We start from the raw sequence: 21,646 nt of genomic DNA on the forward strand, positions 1-21,646 counted from the left end.
GAAAACAGTATGAGCCAGGGTTACTACTTAGCACAGCTCCGTAAAGACTTCTTTTTACGCGTGCCCATACGAATTCTTCTATTTTTCAGATGATCTTTTTCCTTTTTGCACTGGCTTGCTGGGCTCCCACTATCCCGTAGTCGGCCAAACAGGCGCTCCACATTTGCGCTCCTCTCTCAAATTGGTTTGTGCTTTCTTTGAACTCTTTTACAAGCACCCGTCCTCCACAGGCATGACTGTTCATTTTGGTCTTCGGCCAGGGTTATTTACAAAACGGTGTTATTATATACGTTGCAACTTTTTTACCAAAACTTCTCAAAAGTCCCCTTTAGTCAAACCTTTGTTTTAAAGGTCCTTCACGTAACATAAACTATTCACCCGTTTCCTATTGATAAGCTTTGACACGGTTTCCATTTACCACTACTGACCCTGGTGCAACAGAGTTCCAACACCGAAATTGCTAGATTAGAGTGTATTTGATGTCTGGGTTGGTGCTGACCTATCCTGAAAATAGCTCCCGTCATCCATTCCAGCTGTCAAGGTGTGGTCACAATTTCTGCCAGTCTAACGGGTATAAAATTATTTCACATTGTCCTTTTGATTTGCATTATTATAGTCACTAGTGCATCCTTCCTTTAGGTTTCTTAGTCATTTGAATACGCTTTTCAGAGAATGTCTACTTGTCCCTTTGCTCACTTTTTTTCATCGGGCAGTTTGTGTCTCTTGCCCCATTCTGTTTTTTTTTTTTTTTTTTTTAATTTTTTTTTCAACGTTTATTTATTTTTGGGACAGAGAGAGACAGAGCATGAACGGGGGAGGGGCAGAGAGAGAGGGAGACACAGAATCGGAAACAGGCTCCAGGCTCCGAGCCATCAGCCCAGAGCCCGACGCGGGGCTGGAACTCACGGACCGCGAGATCGTGACCTGGCTGAAGTCGGACGCTTAACCGACTGCGCCACCCAGGCGCCCCCCCATTCTGTTTTTTTATATAGGAGAGACAGGAACCTTCTTATCACCTGTGTTGCAGATAGTTTTCTAATTCTGGCATTGTTTCCCATATTTTGTTTATGATGTGTTTTCCATTTATATGTATTCTATAAAAGGAGATCTGTATATAAAATCTGGAATATTAAATGTTTTAGTTAGAAGCGTATCTTTTTCTTTTGTAGCTTCTAGATTTCCATTTTGGTTAAGAGACTGAACCCTACCCCACCATTATTCATTCAGCAGCCTAGGTTTTCTTCAAAGAATTTTTCTTTCTTAAAAAATATGTAGTCTCTAATCCATCTAGAATTTTATGTTGTTCAAGATAGAATTGAGTTTACATTCTTCCAGATAATGACCAGTTGTCCTAACACCATTTATTACATAATCCGTCCATTTCTACCACAAAACTGAAATATGTCCTTGTTATTAAAGTATTAAATAATGGGATCTATTTATGTATTCTAATTTTTTATTGATCTCCATATAAGTCCTGTACCTTTATTCCCGATTTGTATGCTTGTTTCTGTTGCGAATGGAAGGCTTTTTAGGTCTTACTGCTAGGAAGGGAGAAATGTTTTGATATGTTGTGGCCAATGAATTTACCAATTTCTATAATTCTATTTCTCTTTACTCTTTAAATTAGGGCTCCTTGAGTTTTTCCCAGTCCTCTGCAAAATAATCTTACCGTTGTTTTTTTTTTTTCCTCAATGTCAATACCAAGCACTGTATTTCCTTTTTTGTACTGCATTTGCTGAGAATTTCCAAAGTAAAGTTAAATAATTTAGCAGAAATCACTTTTTAATTCTTGGTTTTAATTAAGCTGTTGTTTGTCCTTTCAGATAATATTCGTTAATTTTTGGTATCTCCGTTATATTTAAATGATACCTTCAACTCTCCTACTTTTTTAAGAAAATTTTTCGATAGCTTTCAGATTTTAATATATAGAAATGTATATAAGTATAAATATATATTTTGTCTTTTCAAATTTTTATTGAAATTCTACTTAACGTACATTGCAATATAGTTTTCAGGAGTAGAATTCATTGATTCATCGCTTCCATACAACACCCAGGGCTGATTCCAACAGGTTCCCTCCTTAGTACCCATCACCCATCTAGCCCAGCCCCCACCCTCCTCCCTCCATTAACCTGTTTGTTTTCTATCTTTGAGTCTCTTATAGTTTGTTTCCCCCTCTGATATGTTCATCTGTTTTGTTTTTAAAATTCCACATATATGAGAAATCATACGGTATTTGTCTCTCCCGGACTTATTTCGGTTAGCTAATCCACGCTAGCTTGTTGCAAAAGGCAAGACTTCTTTCTGATGGCTAAGCAATATTCCTTTGTATTTATATGCCACATCTTCTTTATCCGTCAGTCAGTGGGCATTTGGGCTCTCTCCATAGTTTGGCTACTGTTGATGATGCTGCTGTAAACACCAGGGTGCAGGTACCCCTCCCGATCTGTATTTTTGTATCCTTTGGATAAATACCTAGTAAGGCAATTGCTGGATTGTAGGGTAGTTCTATTTTGAACTTGTTGAAGAACCTCCATACTGTTCTCCAGAGCAGCTGCACCAGTTTGCATTCCCACCACCAGTACAAAAGTGGCCCCCTTTCTCTACATCCTTGCCAACATCTGTTGTTTCCCGAGTTCTTAATTTTAGCCACTCTGACTGGTGTGAGGTGGTATCTCAGTGTGGTTTTGCTTTGTATTTCCCTGATGATGAGTGATGTTGAGCATCTTTTCATGTGTCTGTTGGCCATCTGGATGTCTTCTTTGGAGAAGTGTCTGTTTGTGTCTTCTGCCCATTTCTTCACTGGATTAGTTGTTTTTTGGGTGTTGAGTCTGCTACGTCCTTTATAGATTTTGGATACTAACCCTTTGTCAGATATGTCGTCTGCAAATATCTTTGTCCCATTCTGTAGGCTGCCTTTTAGTTTTGTCGACTGTTTCCTTTGCTGTGCAGAAGCTTTTTATCTTTTTTTTTTTTTTTTTTAAGTTTATTTGAGAGCAAGCACAAGTGGGGCAAGCGCAGAGAGAGACAGGGAGAGAGAGAATCCCAAGCTGGTTCCACACGGTCAGCGGAGAGCCCGATGCAGGGTTCAAACCCACGAACTGTGAGATCATGACCTGAGCCGAAATCCAGAGCGGATGTCTAACCAACTTGGGCCACCCAGGCGCCCCTGGAAGCTTTTTTATCTTGATGTTGCCCTTGCCTCTGGCCATGTGTACAATCGCTCCAGCCAAGGTCAAAGAGGTTGCTGCCTTATTCTCCTCGAGGAGTTTGATGGCTTCCTGTCTTACATTGAGATCTTTTGAATATATTTTTGAATATATTTTGTGTGTGGTGTAAGAAAGTGGTCTAGTTTCAGTCTTCTGCATGTTTTGCTGTTCAGTTTTCCCACCACCATTTGTTGAAGAGACTTTTTTTCTGATGGATCTTCTTTCCTGCTTTGGCGAAGGGGACTTGGCCATATCGTTGTGGGTCCGTTTCTGGGCTTTGTATTCTGTTCCATTGATCCACGTGTCTGTTTCTGTGCCAGCACCATACTGTCTGGATGACTGTAGCTTTATAATCGAGCTTGAAATCCGGAATCCTGATGCCTCCAATTTTTTTTTTTTTTTCGGGACTGCTTTGGCTATTTGAGATCTTTTGGGATTCCATACAAATTTTAGGATTATTTGTTACAGCTCTGTGGGAAAATGCTGGTGGTATTTTGATGGGGATTGCATTACATGTGTAGATTGCTTTGGGTAGTATAGCTATTTTAACAATATTTGTTGTTCCAATCCATGAGCGTGGAATGTTTTTCCATTTCATTGTGTCTTCAGTTTCTTTCATAAATGTTCTATAGTTTTCAGAGTACAGATCTTTTACCTCTTTGGTTAGGTTTATTCTTAGGTATCTGGTTGTGTTGGGGGCAATTGCAAATGAGATCAACTTCTTGATTTCTTTTTCTGCTGCTGTGTTATTGGTGTATAGAAATGCAACCGATTTCTGTATGTTGATTTTATATCCTGCAACTTTGCTGAATTCATGTATTAGTTCTAGCAATTTGGGGGTAGAGTCTTTCAGGTGTTCTACATAGAATACCATGTCATCTGCAAATTGTGAAGGTTTGATTTCTTCCTTGCTGATTTGGATGTGTTTTATTTCTTCTTGCCGTCCAGTTTCTGAGGCTAAGACTTCCAGTACAATGTTAAATAGTAATGGTGAGAGTGGACATCCTTGTCTTGTTCCTAATTGTAGGGTAAAGACTCTTAGTTTTTCCCCACTGAGGATGATATCATCTGTGGGTCTTTCCTATATGGCTTTTGATGATGTTGAGGAATGTTCTCTCTGTCCCTACTTTGTTGAGGATTTTTATTAAAAATGGATGCTGTATTGTGTCAAATGCTTTCTCTGCATCTATTAACAAGACCTTATGGTTCTTATCCTTTCTTTTGTTAATTTGGTGTATCATGTTGATTGATTAGCAAATATTGAAGCAGCCTGGTAAGCCCCGGAATAAATCCCAGTTGATCATGATGAATAATTCTTTCAATGTACTGTTGGATTCAATTTGCTCGTATCTTGGTGAGAATTTTTGCATCCATGATATTGGCCTGTAATCTGTAGCAGGGTTTTTGTCTGATTTGGGAATCAAGGTAATGCTGGCTTCATAAAATGAGTTTGGAAGTTTTCCTTCCATTTGTATTTTTTGGAACAATTTGAGAATAGGTATTAACTCTTCTTTAAATGTCTGATACAAATCCCCTGGGAAGCCATCTGGCCCAGGAATCTCATTTGTTGGGAGATTTTTGATTACTGGTTCAATTTCTTTCCTGGTTATGGGTCTGTTCAAATTTTCTATTTCTTCCTGTTTCACTTTTGGTAGTTTGTGAGTTTCTAGGAATTTGTTCATTTCTTCCATGGCCCAGTTTGTTGGCATATAATTTTTCATAATCTCTTATAATTGCTTGTATTTCTCAGGTGTTGGTTGTGATCTCTCCCCTTTCCTTTGTGGTTTTATTTGGGTCCTTTCTCTTTTCTTTTTGATAAATCTCACCGGGGGTTATCCATTTTATGAATTATTTCGAAGAACCAGCTCTTAGTTGTGAGTTTAGTCAGAAATTCTGAGTCCATGAGATTACTTAGCAAGCGACGTTCAAATGCCGCTGCCCAAGTGACGGACTGGGCGGAGGCCTGAGTTCTGAGCCCCTTGGCAAGTACCAGGAGAGGGCTGGTGGCTCTGAGGAGAGCGGTTTCGGGCAGGACGGAGTCGAATTAAGGTGGAACTCTAAATCGGGGCATTACTGGTATATGGATGGCCTTTAAAGCCATGAACCTGGGTGAGGTCACCAAGGGGATGACTGAGGTAGAGAGTATAAAGGGGAAATACTGGGTCCTGAGGCAATCAACCCATACTTCTGCAGTCATATACTGCTCTTTCCACACCTGCAGGTAGGTTCTTCAGTAGACATCCCAGAGGGGCCCAGGGACGGGGACGCATGCGGAAGCCTCGGCCACGGCAGGCAGGACCCAGGAAGGGTCAGCTGGAGTCCGGGCTCCCACTGGGCCCCTGCTGTCACTGCCGCTCCCGCTAAACTCAGGTTTGGTCCTCAGCTCCCTCCACCTCCTGCATCACTGGCCGGCTCCCTCGGGATCCACCAGGGGGACAAAGGCTTCGTTCTCCCCAGAACCCATCTGACCTGAAAACCGCCTCCAGCATCGGCCCGGGAGGAGAGCTGGATTCACACTGCGGGTCCCCTTGGCTGGCCTGGGGTCCTCCTCCGGGTCCTCCTCCAGGAAAGAGCTGCAGTGCGAAGGCCGAGCCGCCAGAGGGCGGCTGCCTCGGGAATCGGATGCCCCGAAGGAGAACCTGACGGAAGAACCTGCCCTCTGGGTACCAGGATGCGGGGGACAGAACCGGCGCAGGCAGGGAGCGAGCTTCCGGGAGGTGGGGGTTCTGACACCTGTTCCAGCGCTTCCTGGCCATCATCGGTTGTTGACAGTCTGCTTAAGGTCCCAGAGGTTTGGGTTTCTTGGCCACAACCTGGGAATCAAGAGCGTCCCCACGTCCCAGGAGTAGGCCGTTCACACGGAGTGGGAAGACTGCTCCGGGCAGAGAGGTACTTACCGACGGTGGGCGGGGACCAGCTCACCAGAGCCTGTGGCCAAGCTTGCGGGCCTTTTGTGAGTTGGCTGTTGGAATGCATTGATTATTAAAAATTAAATTCTAGGAGCCCCTGGGTGGCTCAGTCGGTTAAGCATCCGACTTCGACTCAGGTCATGATCTTGCCATTCGTGGGTTCGAGCCCTGCATCAGGCTCTGTGCTGACAGCTCAGAGCCTGCTTCGGATTCTGTCTCCCTCTCTCTCTGCTCCTCCCCGCTCGTGCTCTCTCTCTCTCTCTTTTAAAAATAAACATTGGGGCGCCTGGGTGGCGCAGTCGGTTAAGCGTCCGACTTCAGCCAGGTCACGATCTCGCGGTCCGTGAGTTCGGGCCCCGCGTCGGGCTCTGGGCTGATGGCTCGGAGCCTGGAGCCTGTTTCCGATTCTGTGTCTCCCTCTCTCTCTGCCCCTCCCCCGTTCATGCTCTGTCTCTCTGTCCCAAAAATAAATAAACGTTGAAAAAAAATTTTAATAAAAATAAACATTAAAAAAAATTCAATTCTATAAACTTACAATATAAAAGGCAAGGTTAACAGCTCCCTCATGTCTCCCGATGACTCTTCTGCTTACGCCTCCACCCCCCCCCCCCCCGGGGTTGTTCACCTGTCCTGCGTCGGTGTGGTGGTAACACACGTTGTGCTGCGACGCACCCCCTCCCAACTCCACACTCGGGCACCACCGCAGTCTGAAATCAACCGCAGTGGGGGTCGTTTGACCACAGAAGTGGGCAAGCACTACAAATGGAAGGGACGATTTTGTTTTTGAGTGTGTGTGTGTTCTTATTGTTTCCTGAGAGCTATTAAACATTTATCCACATGCCTTTACTTTCACAGGAAGGTCTCCATAAACCCCTCCTTCCGGGCTTCCTCTCGCTCAGGTCGGGGCAGAAAGGCTCAGGGCAGGCGCGTGGGTTCGGTCATTCCCTCCGTGTTCAGACCTCCACACTGAACTTCCCTGGGTGAAAACAGTGTGGCAACAGACTCCCAGAGTGGGACTCCCTAATGAGGACAACTGTCACTGAAACATCGCGGGGCTTCCGTTTGATTCATAAGAAAATTTCTTTTATCGTTTATTGTGATTTGTAGTTTGATAAGGTTTGTCACTTGGTTAGTCTACCTAACTTCAGATCCATAGTGGCTTTGATGTTGTCATTCACCAGCTCTACAAAGGTGGGGGGGCGGGGGGCTGGGATCCTATGAGCAAAGGTTCAAAAAACAGGTGGGCAGGGGGTTGGGGGAAGGGGAGGGTACAGAAACATCAGTGCCCTCTCGTCCCCACACGCCCGGAAATGTGAGTACAAGTTGCAGTTCTGGAAGGTAATAGGGCCGATTTATACAGGAACCTGAGGGAGCCCCAAAGCCCCCTGGGAAAAGGAAATATCCACCACCTAGAGGGTTAAGAGCTTGAGACAAAAGCACGGGAGGTAGGTAGTCCAACTAAATCACAACTCACATTCAACCATCCATAAAATGTCCATGAACTGCCAGTGTCCTCGCGGATGATTCCAATCCGGGCCTTGGTATCCTCATAAAATAGAACTGTCTTGAATTTTTAAGTCCAAGGAAGAAATCGAGGGGACAACAGTCCCGCAGCTGGAGACCCCACTGCCTCATGAGAGAGACCGCTCCCGGGGAGGGGTGTTGCTCTCCCTGGGGTCTCAGGGCTCCTTCCGCCCCGCCTGACAGTCCAAGAGGCAGGGAAGCTGGCCAATATATTCCTCAAAAGGGAGCCATCCTGGAATGTCCACCGCGTTTCAAAAGTATTGCTTATCAGTAATCAAACCTGTCGATGGGCTTGCCTGGTGGTCCACGTGGTCCACGCCACGGAGCCGTGGCGGAGCCGGCTGGCCCTGCCTCCAGGCGGAGGGCTTGGTGTTGCCTTTAGGACTGACGGTGGTCTCGTAATGCGAGGAGAGGGGGCCTGCCCGAGGGAAAGGGCCCCCCCCTGCTCGCGGAGCTCCTCTCTCCGCAGCACGGGGCACAATAAAACCCGTTCGTTCGCATATATTCAGTACATGCTGCTCCATCGCCGTCCTCTGAGCTTCCAGAAGTTTCCCTCCACGTCGGCACCCCCCCTCTCCAGCCCACCTTCGTCGGCCACCCCACATCTCCAGCGATGTATCAGAGGCCTTCCCCACCGCACCCAGCATGGCCAAAACCCTGCTCCGGGATGCACACGGGGCGCCTTTTCAAAAGGTAAAACTCAGAATGAGGTCTGCAGCCAAAGGGAGCCTCCGAGAGACAGTAAGCCGATTCTTCGAGACCGCAAGCGAAACGGGTGTGACACGAGGACGTCAAGGGACAGGGCTTCGAGACGGCCAAGCGCGGGCATCCTACTCCCTGGCACAAGGAGGGGAGGGAGGCTGGAACGGGGGGTTTTCTGTGTGTTCCCAGCGTCGTCCACCAGAGGGCGGCCGCGGGCTGCCGGAGGGCCGCCCACGGAGCCGACCAGAGGGGGCGGGCCCTCGGGACCCTGTGTTTCTTCCCAAGTGCCCAGGGAGGCCCGCTTACAAAATGAAGACCTGTATTTACTTTTCTGCATTAAATCCCAACTTTTAAATTTTGTTAACTAAATCTGTGAGTATATTTTCCATCATTTGTCACAGGACATACTCGGATTTATTTCTTGCTTGTTTCATTTAAACATTATTTTTTATTAGGGAGTGAGCAGGGTAGGGGCAGAGGGAGACAGAGAGAGAGAGAGAGAGAGAGAGAGAGTCTCAAACCAACTCTAGGCTCAGCGAGGAGCTCGATGTGGGGCTCAGTCCCATGACCCCAGGATCGTGACCTGGGCCAAAATCAGGAGTTAGACGCTCTTGGACTGAGCCACCCAGGCGCCCCAAACATTTTTATTAGATTACTGTCTGTTTTATAACAACCACTGATTCTTCTGCGCAATTCCTCAAAGCTGCTGGTCTGATTAAACTTACGGAGTCACTCACCTGCTTTGTAAGAAGGAAATACTGAATATTTTGGCTGCCCTAAAATATGTATGTATTTTATGTATGTAAACAAATGTGATTTTACAATTAGCATATTCCTGATACTGGCTCTTAGAATTGGTTTCTTAAAATATGTATGGTTTATGGACATTTATAAAGCTTTCATTGTATTACTGTATGATTCTATCAGAATTTCTTATTTATGAAGCCATTAGCTACATATGACTTAGATTAGCATATAACTTTAAAATGGTTATTAGTAGAAATAAAATGTTCTCAAGCTTTTTTAATTTCTTATGTATTATATATAAGTATAAAAAACAAAATAGCAGAGAAGCCCCCTTTTTTTAACCAAAATGCATGTTTTTACTTTACTAGTAAAATTTAATCAGCAGATTTCTGTGTTGGCCAGATTTGCTAGGCTAAATATTAAAAGTTCCCAAGCAAATGCATTTTTCTCTCATACTTTTCTGTTATCCGAAGAAAACATAAGGGCCTCCTATGTTATAAATGTAATTTTCGCTCATGTTTTCAAATATGGTTTCGACTGAGTTGGAGGTTTGTGAGATAGTTTGGATTATTACATAATTCACACAGGCGACAGCTAGTCCGACAGCTCACACATTATCAGCTGAACTCAGTTTAGGTTTCTGTCTTCCAGCTCCTAAAACAAACAAAGCCCTCCCACTGGTGAAGACAAAACCCTCACCACCTTGTCTCCCACATTTCGGCAGGATGGAACGGTAAATCAATCGGATTCCATGCTGGTGCAGTTCCTACGGATGGCTCTGTCTTCTCCACAAATAGGGCCAAGGTCCTGGGGTAGACTAGCGCCTGATAAGTGGCAAACGGAGGGGAGCGGAGGAGTGTGTGACGGCGAGGGGGTTGGTGCCAACTACGAACCCAGCCACAATCCCAGGAGAGACCTCCTCAAGACTCAACACTGCCAGAGAGTTCCAAGTGGGTCAAGGCTGGGCCATGGCCAGGCAGAGGGCGTTTCCTTCCAGCACCCCGGCCCCCCCACAGGCGCCGTGGGCGTGCGCATGGTAAAGGGGGTGATCTTCAGCACCCGGGGCCTCAGGGGAGGAGGCACCAGGCAGACTATGGGGAGGACTGTCAGAAGGTGACATTATGGACGGTGACCAGAAAGGAACAAGGTAAGGATGCAAAGCTTTAGCTTACTGTCTGGTCCAGGTAAAAGAGGAAAGAGACTGCGGCGTCTGGATGGCTCAGCCGGTTAAGCGTCCGACTTCGGCTCAGGTCATGACCTTGCGGTCTGTGAGTTGGAGCCCCTCGTGGGGCTCTGTGCCGACAGCTCAGAGCCTGGAGCCTGCTTCGGATTCTGTGTCTCCCTCTCTCTTTCTGCCCCTCCCCTCCCCTGCTGGTGCTCTGTCTCTCTCTCTCTCAAAAATAAATAAACATTAAAAAATTATTTTTTTAAAAACAGGAAAGAGATTGCAGGAAACATGCAATGGTCTCGGACTCAGATGCTCTGCTGTCACTCCGTACACCCATCTCCCCGTCCTGCCATGTCACCGAGGCCAGCATTTACCCCTGGATTGGGGCGGTGTTGGGTAAGTGAGACAGTAACGAACCAACGCAGAACCTTCAGCAAAGAACTGGGTCAGTCAAATGATTCTGATGATTATGAATCACGTGAATGAAAGAAAAATGGAATAACGGAGGTCATTTTTGTTACTACTTTTTAGATCAACTTCATTGCAGTCCCTTGCATACAGGACACAGAATTTAAATGTTCAGCTTGATGAGTTTTGACAAATGTATGTTCCCTCGTTTCCCTAACCAAGATACAGAATATTTCTGTCACTCCAGAAAGTTCCCTTATGCTCCTCTGACATCAATTCAGTAAGACCTAAATAAATGGGAGAAACTTCAATTCTCTCCAAACGGATAGAACAGCTTTAATACAATCCCGATAAAAAAAATACAGCTGGCGCTTTTGGGGGGGTTGGGGAGAAACTGGCAATCTGATTCTAAATTCACACGGAAATGCCAAGGGCCAGAGACAGCCAAATCAATCTTTAAAAAAAAAAAGAAGAAGAAAAGTCTAAGGACTTACTCCTCTCTAATTTTAAGATTTCATTAAAAAGCTGTAGTAGTCAAGACAGTATGTCAATATGTCCTTGTAGAAGGATAGACAGAAAGACCAATGGGACAGAACAGAGTTCCGGGAAATAGTTCCAAACATCTACGGTCAACTGATTTTGACAAAGGGCCAAGGCTAGTCAGTAGGGGAAGAACAATCTTTTCAACAAATGGTTCTCAAACCACTAGATATCCCTGAAGGGGAGAAAAACTCTTAACTCTTACACTTCAAATGGATCACAGACTTAATGTAAAAATAAAAATTACATAACTTCTAAAAGAAAACACAGGGGCGCCTGGGTGGCGCAGTCGGTTAAGCGTCCGACTTCAGCCAGGTCACGATCTCGCGGTCCGGGAGTTCGAGCCCCGCATCAGGCTCTGGGCCGATGGCTCGGAGCCTGGAGCCTGTTTCCGATTCTGTGTCTCCCTCTCTCTCTGCCCCTCCCCCGTTCGTGCTCTGTCTCTCTCTGTCCCAAAAATAAATAAACGTTGAAAAAAAAATTTTTTTAAATAAAAGAAAACATAGAAGAAAATCTTCAATACTTCAGGATAGGCAAAGATTTCTTAAAAATACAAAAGAAAAAAAAAATCAGGGCGCCTGGGGAGCTCAGTCGGTTAAGTGTCCAACTCCTGATTTTGGCTCAGGTCACTCACGGTCTCATGGTTTGTGAGCTCGCGTCGGGCTCCAGGGTGACAGTGCAGAGCCTGCTTGGGATTCTCTCTCTCCCTCTCTCTCTCTCTCTCTCTGCCCCACCACTCACCAAAATAAAATAAACTTAAAAAGTACAAAAACCCCGTGAACCATTAATGATAAAATGACAACTTTACCTCATTAAAAGTAAAAATTTCTGTCCTTCAAAAAAACAGTTAAGACAATGAAAAGAGAGACCACAGACTGAAAGAAAATATTTATAATACATCTGTCTGGCAGAGGACTTGTACCCAGAAAATAGAAAGAAACTTACCACTCAGGAAGACAAAATGCAAAAAAAAAAAAAAAAGAAAAAGAAAAAGCAAAGTAAGTTTTCAAGAGATGTAGCACATAGTACTTTTCATAGTGCATGAAAAGGTTCTAAATATTATTAGTTATTACAGAAATACAAGGTCAAAATCACAATGAGACACCACTTGACACCGGACAGAATGCCCCAAATTAAAAACGCTGATCTGGTGTGAGCAAGGGTATGCAGGAACCAGTACCCCCACACATTGTGGAACAAAGGGGACGATGGCACGACCGCTCTGGAAAGACAGTATGGCTGTTCTTACACAGTTAAACAAACACCTTCTACGGCCCAGCGATTCCATCCAAGAGAAATGAAAACATGTCCACACCATGACTTGTAGACAAACATCTCGTTTTTTTTTCCCACAATTTCATAGATTACAAACAACCCAAACACCCGTCAACAGGTGACTAGATAAATTAATGTCATGTATCCATATAATGACACACGGCAATAAAAGGGAACAAGCCGGGACGCGTGCAACGACATGGATGAATCTCAAAAACAGATCGAGGGGCGCCTGGGTGGCACAGTCGGTTAAGCGTCCGACTTCAGCCAGGTCACGATCTCGAGGTCCGTGAGTTCGAGCCCCGCGTCAGGCTCTGGGCTGATGGCTCGGAGCCTGGAGCCTGTTTCCAATTCTGTGTCTCCCTCTCTCTCTGCCCCTCCCCCGTTCATGCTCCGTCTCTCTCTGTCCCAAAAATAAAATAAAAAAAAACGTTGAAAAAAAAAAAACAGATCGAGAAAAATAAAGCAGATACAAGAATACACGATGTAAATTCCATTCATATGAAATCTTCGGAATGGAAAAACCAAGCTATTAACAGAAAGCAGATCAGTGGTTGGCTGGGGGACGGGGGACTGTGTACAAAGGGGCACATGGAAACTGTCTGGTTGATGGAAATATTCTGTATCTTGATTATGACGGTAACTACACGGGTATATAAATTTTAGTGTATCATATAATTAATACAGGTGCATTTTGTTGTCCCAATGATTCCTCAATAAAGTTGATTTTTTATTAAGTAGATTCTTGGCTGGAATGGGGTGGGTGACAATTACCAGGATAATTAAGCACAGGAAACACTGAAAATACTATAATCAACTTATAAATACATATACATGGAAATTAAAGAGGAGAAATAATGGCACGATGAATTAAAATCAAAAACCTCTAAATTTTCTTTTAGCCTATAGTTTTAAAGTTGCCCTTCCTGACAGAGGCCACTCAGTCCTTCCATATTTCATCATTCTGGTTTTTTTCAAAAGGCCCTGGTTTATCTATCACCTAAAAGCTATCAGATAAACTCACTCATATGGGGGTGTAAACATACTATATGTTAAGCCTTAGTGACGCTTTAATTTCTAAAGAAGATACTTAACGTTTAAACAAATAAAACTAAAAACGGCAACCCTTCATGATGAGATTCCACCTCCGAGACCACGTGGATGTGAAGATCCGGAGAACAGGACTGTCCCCGCTTCACTCCCTCACTCTCCCCACCAAGCACACACGTACGGGGCTTTTATACAGATTAAGGCTCCTGCTAAGTCGCTGAACAACTGGGGTGGAAGGATTACACTAGCTGAATCCTGGGTGAGGTCACAGTGAGAAGTCCAATCTCTAACCATGCCACATCAGCCTTCCCTGCTGATGGTGTGTTTATGAGGCCCGACCTTCCGGGGAGGGGGAGGAGGTGTCTTTTGTTGGCAGGACTATTTACTTTCCCCAACGGAGGAGAGAGCTCTGATTCAGAAATACACAAGGAAATCAGTACAATAAAAGAAAAGCCCAGAAACGGTGCCACGCACAGCATACAGCAGAAGTAATACTAAAAGTTGGTGGAGAGAGACTGAGAACTCAGGCTGAGTAACTGCCTTTCATATAGAACCAAAAGGAAATTATAGTCTACTCCTCACAAAAAGTTCCAGATCCAATAAAGGTACAGATTAGAAAAGAAAATCTTTGAAATTTTTAGTAGAAAATAAGAATACTTATGACCGCAGGGGAAGGGCAGAGTTTCTTAAATCAGATACAAAACCAAAAAATGATTAAGGGATATGGTATTCAACTTGAACAATCCGAAATTAACATTTTCTAGAGGACAAGACCCATTCTAATCACAATTAAGGGACAAACAATATACTCATAGAAACTATTTGTTACCTCACTAAGAATTAGAACCCAAAATTCATAAAAACCTCTTAAAAATTAGCCAGGTAAGAAAAACAACCCAAAAGAATACTGGACAAAGATATACCAACAGACAACTGGCAGAAGAAGAAACTACAAAATGACAAGTAATTTGCAAAAAGCAAGTAAATGCAAATTAAAACAACAGTGAGATATCATTTCACACCCTCAACGGCAGGAATGTGGGGAAAAAACGCATGGCAACTTGGCAGTCCGGAGTCCAGTTGAAAGTGTGCATCCCCTAACACCCAACAATTTTCCTTCTTGGTATACGCCCTGGAAAAATTCTTGTACATATGCACAGAGATGTGTACTAGAATATAAGCTGCAGCCCCGTTTGCAAGAGTGGAAGAAATACAAGACACCGGAAGATAAGAGCTCGGAGAGAGACGTGGGTGGCTACAGGGGTTGAACGTATGAAAAGGAAGCAACGCACGTCAATGGGGAAAGAACAGATAGTCTGTAGATGGTGCTGGGAAAACTCACTGAATGACAAAAATAAACTGGATCCCAACCCTCCATCACCTACAAAGGTGGGATCCAGTTGAATTAAATTAAATGCCGAAGAGTGTAGGGTAAACTCTGAGGTTTGAAATAAACAGTAAACAAACAAACACATGAATACTTGAAGGAAATTCCACTGGCATTGATCAGAATTAATACTTTTGATTACATTAAACTTCAGGCTTCCAGTTCAATTAAGAATCTATGACAAAGTTACCGTGTTTGTGAGAAGATACTTGAAATATCAAAAACCAAGAAAAGAGTTAACAGCTAAACTATATCAACATCTGAGAAATCAACAAAAACATGTAACTGACTCGAAATCGACAAACGGTATCATCTGGTAGAATACAGATGAAAAAACGGAAATGCTAACAATCATTTAGAGGATTGTTACAACTCCTCAAAATGGACAGGTAACACAATGAGGTGTCATTTTACTCCCTATTTGGCACAAATTATAAAGCTAGATAGAAGCAAGCGCTGACGGCTTCAGGGGACATAAGAACTCTCCCGCTGGTGCAGGACTCTAGATGCTGAAGCCACCAGGAAGAGTATCTGGCAGCACTTAACAACTTGGAATTTGAGAGTCTGTCACTGGGAGGGTGAAAAACTATGCACACTGCGGAGAAGTACTCTACAGTGTCAGGATTTAGGTAGGTTAGACGCAGCAGCACGGAAGCGTCTTAAAAACATCTTAGAAACACCAGGAGATGCCAGCGTCAGAGCCTGCCCGCTCTCCACCAATATCCCCACTGGGCAAATAAACAGCCTAAACGTTCAGCAACAGAGAACACAGGAATACATACGATTTATTCTTTCAATACAATGGACTCAACTGTTTGTATCTACATAGATAAACAGAATCAATACCCCGCGGGGGAAAGAGCGAGTGACAAAAGGTTAGATGCCCGCGGTGGGCGCAGCAAGACAGCATTTAATGCGGTTTTGCCTGTCCTTAAAACTTCATTTAAATGATGTCACGCCGCATCTAATATTTCGGAAAGTCCCTTTTCATATTTTTAATAAAAGCCTGTCACCTGTTATTTCCCTAAACACAATCCGAAGCAAACACAGTCAGATGTTAACTTTTAAAGATCTGGGGGTTGGGTGCCCAGGTAGTTTTGTACTGTTCCGTTGGCAGGCTTTCTCCGGAAAGCCCGGCGGCTGCAGCACCCCCAGGACAAGGCTAGGAGGGGTCGGTGGTGCCCGGCCCACCCCACCCTGCGGGGGTCTCTTTACTCGCCTCACTTCTTTCGGCTCTGCCCGCCTCAGACCCGGGGTCTCCATCTGCATCCCCTGAAGACTCCCCCAGGATCAGCTCCTTTGCGGGAGCGCCCGCCCACTGAAGGAAACGAGGAAAATCGGGAGCGGCCGGGAGATTCCCAGGGCGCCGCCGGCGGGCGGCTGAAGGGGGCGGGGCCGGCGCGGTGGGCGGGGCTCCGGCGGCCGGAGGCGGGGCAGGGCTCGGAGGGGCGGACGCTGCGCCGCGGCCGCGGACTCGGAATCCGGTCTCGCGAGGTCTCCCCCGCTCCGGACGGCGGTGGAGTCTGCGCCGAGGAGCGCCGGCGTGGAGGGGCCGGTCCTGCGGGCCGCGCTCGGGCGCCTGCCCGCCCCGCGGGTGGCGCACACGACAGGCTCGAGGGGAAGGGGTGATGGCGGGTGGGACCTTGAACTCCCCCAGAACAGGCCTCAGGAGAGAAGGGGGTGCTCCACCATCCCTGTGGCTCCTGGGGTGGGGGGGACCTGGGTAAGACCAAAGAAATGATCCCTCCGGGGGAGAGGCCCCTTCAGTGTCACTATAGGAGCTCAAGATGTCAACCCTGGGCCTGGGCTCCCGGGCTCACATCCCTTTGTGATTTGCCAGGGGCAGGCCGGCTTAGGTGTGTCGGGAAAAAGCTCTCCAGATCACACCGTGGGCTGCAGGCGTTGAGAACCACCGATCTGGGCCGAGTCCCCCACAGTAGTGAATGCTTTTCTTTGTCGTCTCTACAACTGAATTAGGACTTTTTCTGGAGTGATGGAGGCCCAGAGAAGGGGTTGAATTACCCAGGGTCCCGCAAAGATTACATGATGGCGGTCCAAGAATTCGTCTTTAGCAGGTCAATAGGAAAGTGCTTTGCAATTGTTAAATTAACAGAAAAACCCAATCTGTTGTGTTACATAGCTGGTGTTCTGTACCTGAGCACTTCTCACAACAGCCTGGGATTATGGCCCCGTATTACTCTCCAGGAAAGGGAGACCCAGAAAGGTGGCCTCACGTATCCTCTTGTAAATAAAATCAGACATAGATCTGTCCCATAGAGGGTGGAATTTTCTATTTTTAAACTTCACTTGATATATTTTATGGACCCCGGGTGTCCAGTAAACTAAAGCAGGCATTTAGGATTGGCACCAAGATGTCAAAGAAAAATCAGTCCCGTCCTCAGACTGGAGAAAAGAGACACAGGCTGAGACGCAAGGCAGGTGGGAAGGAGAGCTGATGAGGGAGCAAAGGGAAAAGAAGGCAGAGCACAAGCTAACACCCTACATACACCGCCTCCTCTGGAGTGGGGTCTGTGTGACAGTCCTCAGGCGCCCCTGATGCCCCAAAACAAAGGGAAGGGAAAAACAAATGGTTAACTGCTAGAGATCACAGTCATGCGGGACACGGGACATGACTCTTCATCAGTTTGCAACTGTCTTAGTAATTTACAAGAAAAACACCATCCCCAGAAACCTGTAGACTCACTTCCCTGGGACCCCCACCTCCATGGGAAAGAAAATCTTATGTAATCAGTCACTCCTCACAATCCTAGGGCAGCTCTTTTCTGTCCCCAGGTCCTGTCCCTGTGCTAGAATAAAATCACCTTTTTGCACCAAAAACGTCTCAAGAATTCTTTCTTGGCCGTTGTCTCCGGAACCCCCACCTCCAGACATGCCGGAATGAGCTCTGAGGACTGAGAGCCCTGCCTGTGCACTGCAGTGAAGAGACGCCTGACTCCTAGATTAGCACGGGAGGGACCCTTTTCACTTGTCCAGAGACACTCAGGGTAAATTCAAGCAGCCTGACTGATTCTCTTGACCGCATGCTCGTTAACATGCTCATCAGACACCTTCCTAAACAACACTTTCTTGTCTCCCTTACTCCCAGGAAGAAGGGAATTGGGATGAAAGGTCTTTGGAGGACTCAGGGTGTCTGAATCTCCCTCCCTCCCTCCCTTAGTTTCAATGTTGACACTTTTTTTTGTTGTTGTTGAGAGAGAGACAGAGCGTGAGTGGGGGAGAGGCAGAGAAAGAGGGAGACACAGAATCTGTAGCAGGTTCCAGGCTCTGAGCTGTCAGCAGAGAGCCTGACACGGGGCTCGAACCCAGGAACCCTGAGATCATGACCTGAGCTGAAGTCGGACGCTTAGCCGATGGAGCCACCAAGGCGCCCCTAGTTGTTGAGACTTTAAGCCACAAGTTTCTTCTGATAGATTGCAAAATTTGCCCCAAATGTATCTCATCCCATGTGTTTGTCTGCTTTTGCATTCGTAACGCTGAAGCTTCTCCCGTCAAGAGGTGGAATGTATTTGTCTCTCCCTTGGATCTGGGCTTGGCCAAGTGATTTCACAAATGTCACCGAAGCAGATGCTTGAAAAGAGCCAGGTGCATTGCAACCTGGTCCCCTCTTGGTTCTCTCATAACCTGAGCAACTACGTGAAAGAGGCTGAGCTTATCTGCCAAGAGGAGGAGGGACTCCAGGCAATAGCCTGCCAACCTCTGGACTCATGGGTGAGCCCATCCCGGACCAGGCAGGGACCGCCGACTCTCCAGGTGTTAAAGAGACAGGAGAAGGCAGGACCGGGTTCAGCCACCTGCAGCCCTGGCTACAAGAACCTCCAGCCCGTGGAGGTTAAGTGTATTGTAAGTATAATCATTGGTAGCAGTTTTAAGCAACCAAGTCTGGGGGTGGCTGGAGGCAGAAATTGACACGCATTCAGTGAATGGCCTTGACTTAGTCTTTTACAGCCATGACGGCCCACGGGTCCTTCGTGTCATCTTCTTTCCAGGTACAAAAGCGGAACGTGAGTCTGGTTTGTGCAGTGCAAACAAGGAAGAGGGTTCTCACCTGGAACCCAATCAGCCCAGCTTCTTGATCTTGGATTTCTCAGCCTCCAGAAGTGTGAAAAATAAATGTTTTCCGTTTAAGTCACCCAGCCTGTAGTATTTTGTTATAGCTGTCTGAGACAGTTATCAGATTTCATTTCCTTGGTGGCTGTGGGGGGATCTTTGTCAAGTTTTTATGTCAATGAGTTTGTAGGCTTTTTTTTTTTTTAATCCACTAACTAGAACCGTTTAATATCTGCATGTGGTGACGTTGTCATCTACCTCAATGTCTAATCTCCCTTACTTCCTTGACGTGAGAATCTCGGAATGTTAGCCGGCCGCCTTGAAGAACGAGGCTATTTCTCAGTTCCCTAGGTGAGGTCTTAGACTAAGTTCTGGCTGAGACAACGCAAGCAGAAAGTTGTACGGTAGGTTTTAGGAAGCTACGTCAAAAATAGCTGTCACACGCATGCCCTTTACTTCCATGTTCCCTTCTCCGCCCTACAGCTTGGAATCCAGGTGAGATGGCTGGAGCTCTAGCCGGCTTAGATCCCAGCTGTGGGGGAAGGGCTGCTAACAGGAACCTGGCAAATCTGTGGAGTTTCCAGACCGGCCCCGGACTTTCTGGATTTCCTGGACTTCTACATCTGGACTGTTTTTGTATGGGAGAGACATGAACCTCTTTCAGCCACTATCATTTTGGGTTGTCTGGTCAACAGAACTCAATCTAATCTCCCAATAGCAATGCATCGCTATTCCTTTGGGGGGGGGAAAAAAAGTAGCCATAAAATCATCTACTCTTTATCTGTTTTGTTTCCGTGTATTTAATTGGGATTCTGTAACTTCCTGAATGCCATTTGCATGTACTAGTCTGTTTCGATTTTCATTCCCCTTCTTGAATCAGTTAGGTCATTCGATTTCTTTTAAAAAGTAATTTCTCAAAATTTTCAAATTTATTTGCACGCAATTCTTCAAATTACTCTCAAAGCTAGGATTTCCTGCATATGCTCTCTTGATTCCATTTTACTTCCTGTTTTCTTTTTTAAAACTCTGCATTCGAATAGTCAATGATTTATCCAGTATGGTAGCATTTTTCCCCTTAAGGACGAGCAGAACTTCGTTTTCTTTCTGGAACTTGCCTGCACCTGAATCAGTTTCTCATTTTATCTCGATTACCCTTATGGCTTCCAAAGGTTTGTTTTGTTAATTAAAAAAAAAAGGTCTTAGCTGAATGTTTATCATCGTTCTTTCCTATTCAGCAGGCTGTTTCACGGTATAGACTTCTCTGAGCAGAGTTCCACTGGGAAAGACTACACTTATGGATAAGATGGGACTGCAGGACACCTAGAGGTGGAGACGACTTAGTGACTTATCCTGCACAAAGGTGTGGTCTCTCAAATATCCCGTGGGTCTGAGGCTCCAGAAGTAGGTCCGTGCACTCAGAGGATGGGGCCAGAGAACACATACAACTGGGGTTCCTTGGGGGGAGGGGGATCACTTTCCTCTTCCTATCTTACGTTCTCCAACTAGGTCCCGTCAATTAGACTAAGAAAAGGCAAATAGGACACAAAGAGAAGTTATTAACGTGTCGTGAGATCATAGAAAATATATGTATTGGTCACTGCCCCCAGTTCCTGGCACAGGGCTCCTAAATCCTTTGGAACTTGCTGAGTGATAGGAGCATCTCTTGTTCTAACGAAGCAGCTTTGGGTGGCTGCTGGATAGCTCCAGGACGGGGGCAGGTCACCAGAAAGACCAAGCCATGGTTTAGAACTTCCAGCGTCATCCCGCCTACCCCCCCCCTCCACCCCACCCTCTGGAAAGGAAGGGAGGAGGGACTGGTAGTCGGGTAACAGCTGATCGTGCCTTTGTGATGGAACCTCCATAAAAATCCCAAAGGTACAGGGGTTATGAACATGTCCACGTGCTGGGTGACATACCCCCAACTCCATTAAGGACAGAAGCTCCTGTACTAAGAACGTTTTTGGACCCCATCCTATGTATCTTTTTTTTTTTTTTAAGTTTATTTATTTATTTTGAGAGAGGCAGAGACAGTGTGAGCAGGGGAGGGCAGAGAGAGAGAGGGAGAGAGAAAACCCCAAGCAGGCTCCGAGGCTGGGGACAGTCTTGCGGGACTGAGCCCTCAACCGAAGGGGTCTGCTTGAACTTTAGTTACTTGTCAGAATTGAAATGAACAGTAGGACATTGCACCTGTCGTGAGAAGTGAACTATCCAGCCAGAGTAGGTAGGGGTGAGAGGGTAGAGGAGAAACGGAGTTCTCCCTAGACACATGGGAGCACTAGGAGACGGAGAACTCAAAGGTGTGACCGGCACTGGGGCTTACAGCATCTTAACAAAGGAACCATTGACTTTTAGAGAAGGGATAAGACAAAGGAAGACAGCTTTCTAGGTTGGTGCACTGAGTCCCCCAAGAAAATTCGTTTTCATTCTTTCTCTCCTTTCCATTCGGAACATCTCGTCGTAGACCACGTTTCATTCTTTTCACACTTCACTTGTTATTGCCCAGACAGAGCTCGCTAGGCCTGGTGGGCATCCGCACTTGCCCCATCATCCGGGCCTAGGGCTCAGATGATTGATCCCAGGTCAGCGGTTAGAAGCATCACTGCTATTTTGATTTTCCTGCTCTTCCTTGCAGCTGGCAGAGACAACTGCAGCTTTC

The 21,646-nt window shown here is 45.9% G+C and overlaps 1 protein-coding gene across 1 annotated transcript in view; it reads right to left on the reverse strand.

The window, feature by feature from the left end:
* LOC122490296 (histone H2B type 1-A) overlaps positions 1–21,646 on the reverse strand; it is a 348,434-nt gene that overhangs the window by 131,504 nt on the left and 195,284 nt on the right. The gene's annotated exons all lie outside the window — the stretch shown is intronic.

This window comes from Prionailurus bengalensis, chromosome B2 (assembly GCF_016509475.1).
Source record: "Prionailurus bengalensis isolate Pbe53 chromosome B2, Fcat_Pben_1.1_paternal_pri, whole genome shotgun sequence".
NCBI classification, from domain to species: Eukaryota; Metazoa; Chordata; class Mammalia; order Carnivora; family Felidae; genus Prionailurus; species Prionailurus bengalensis.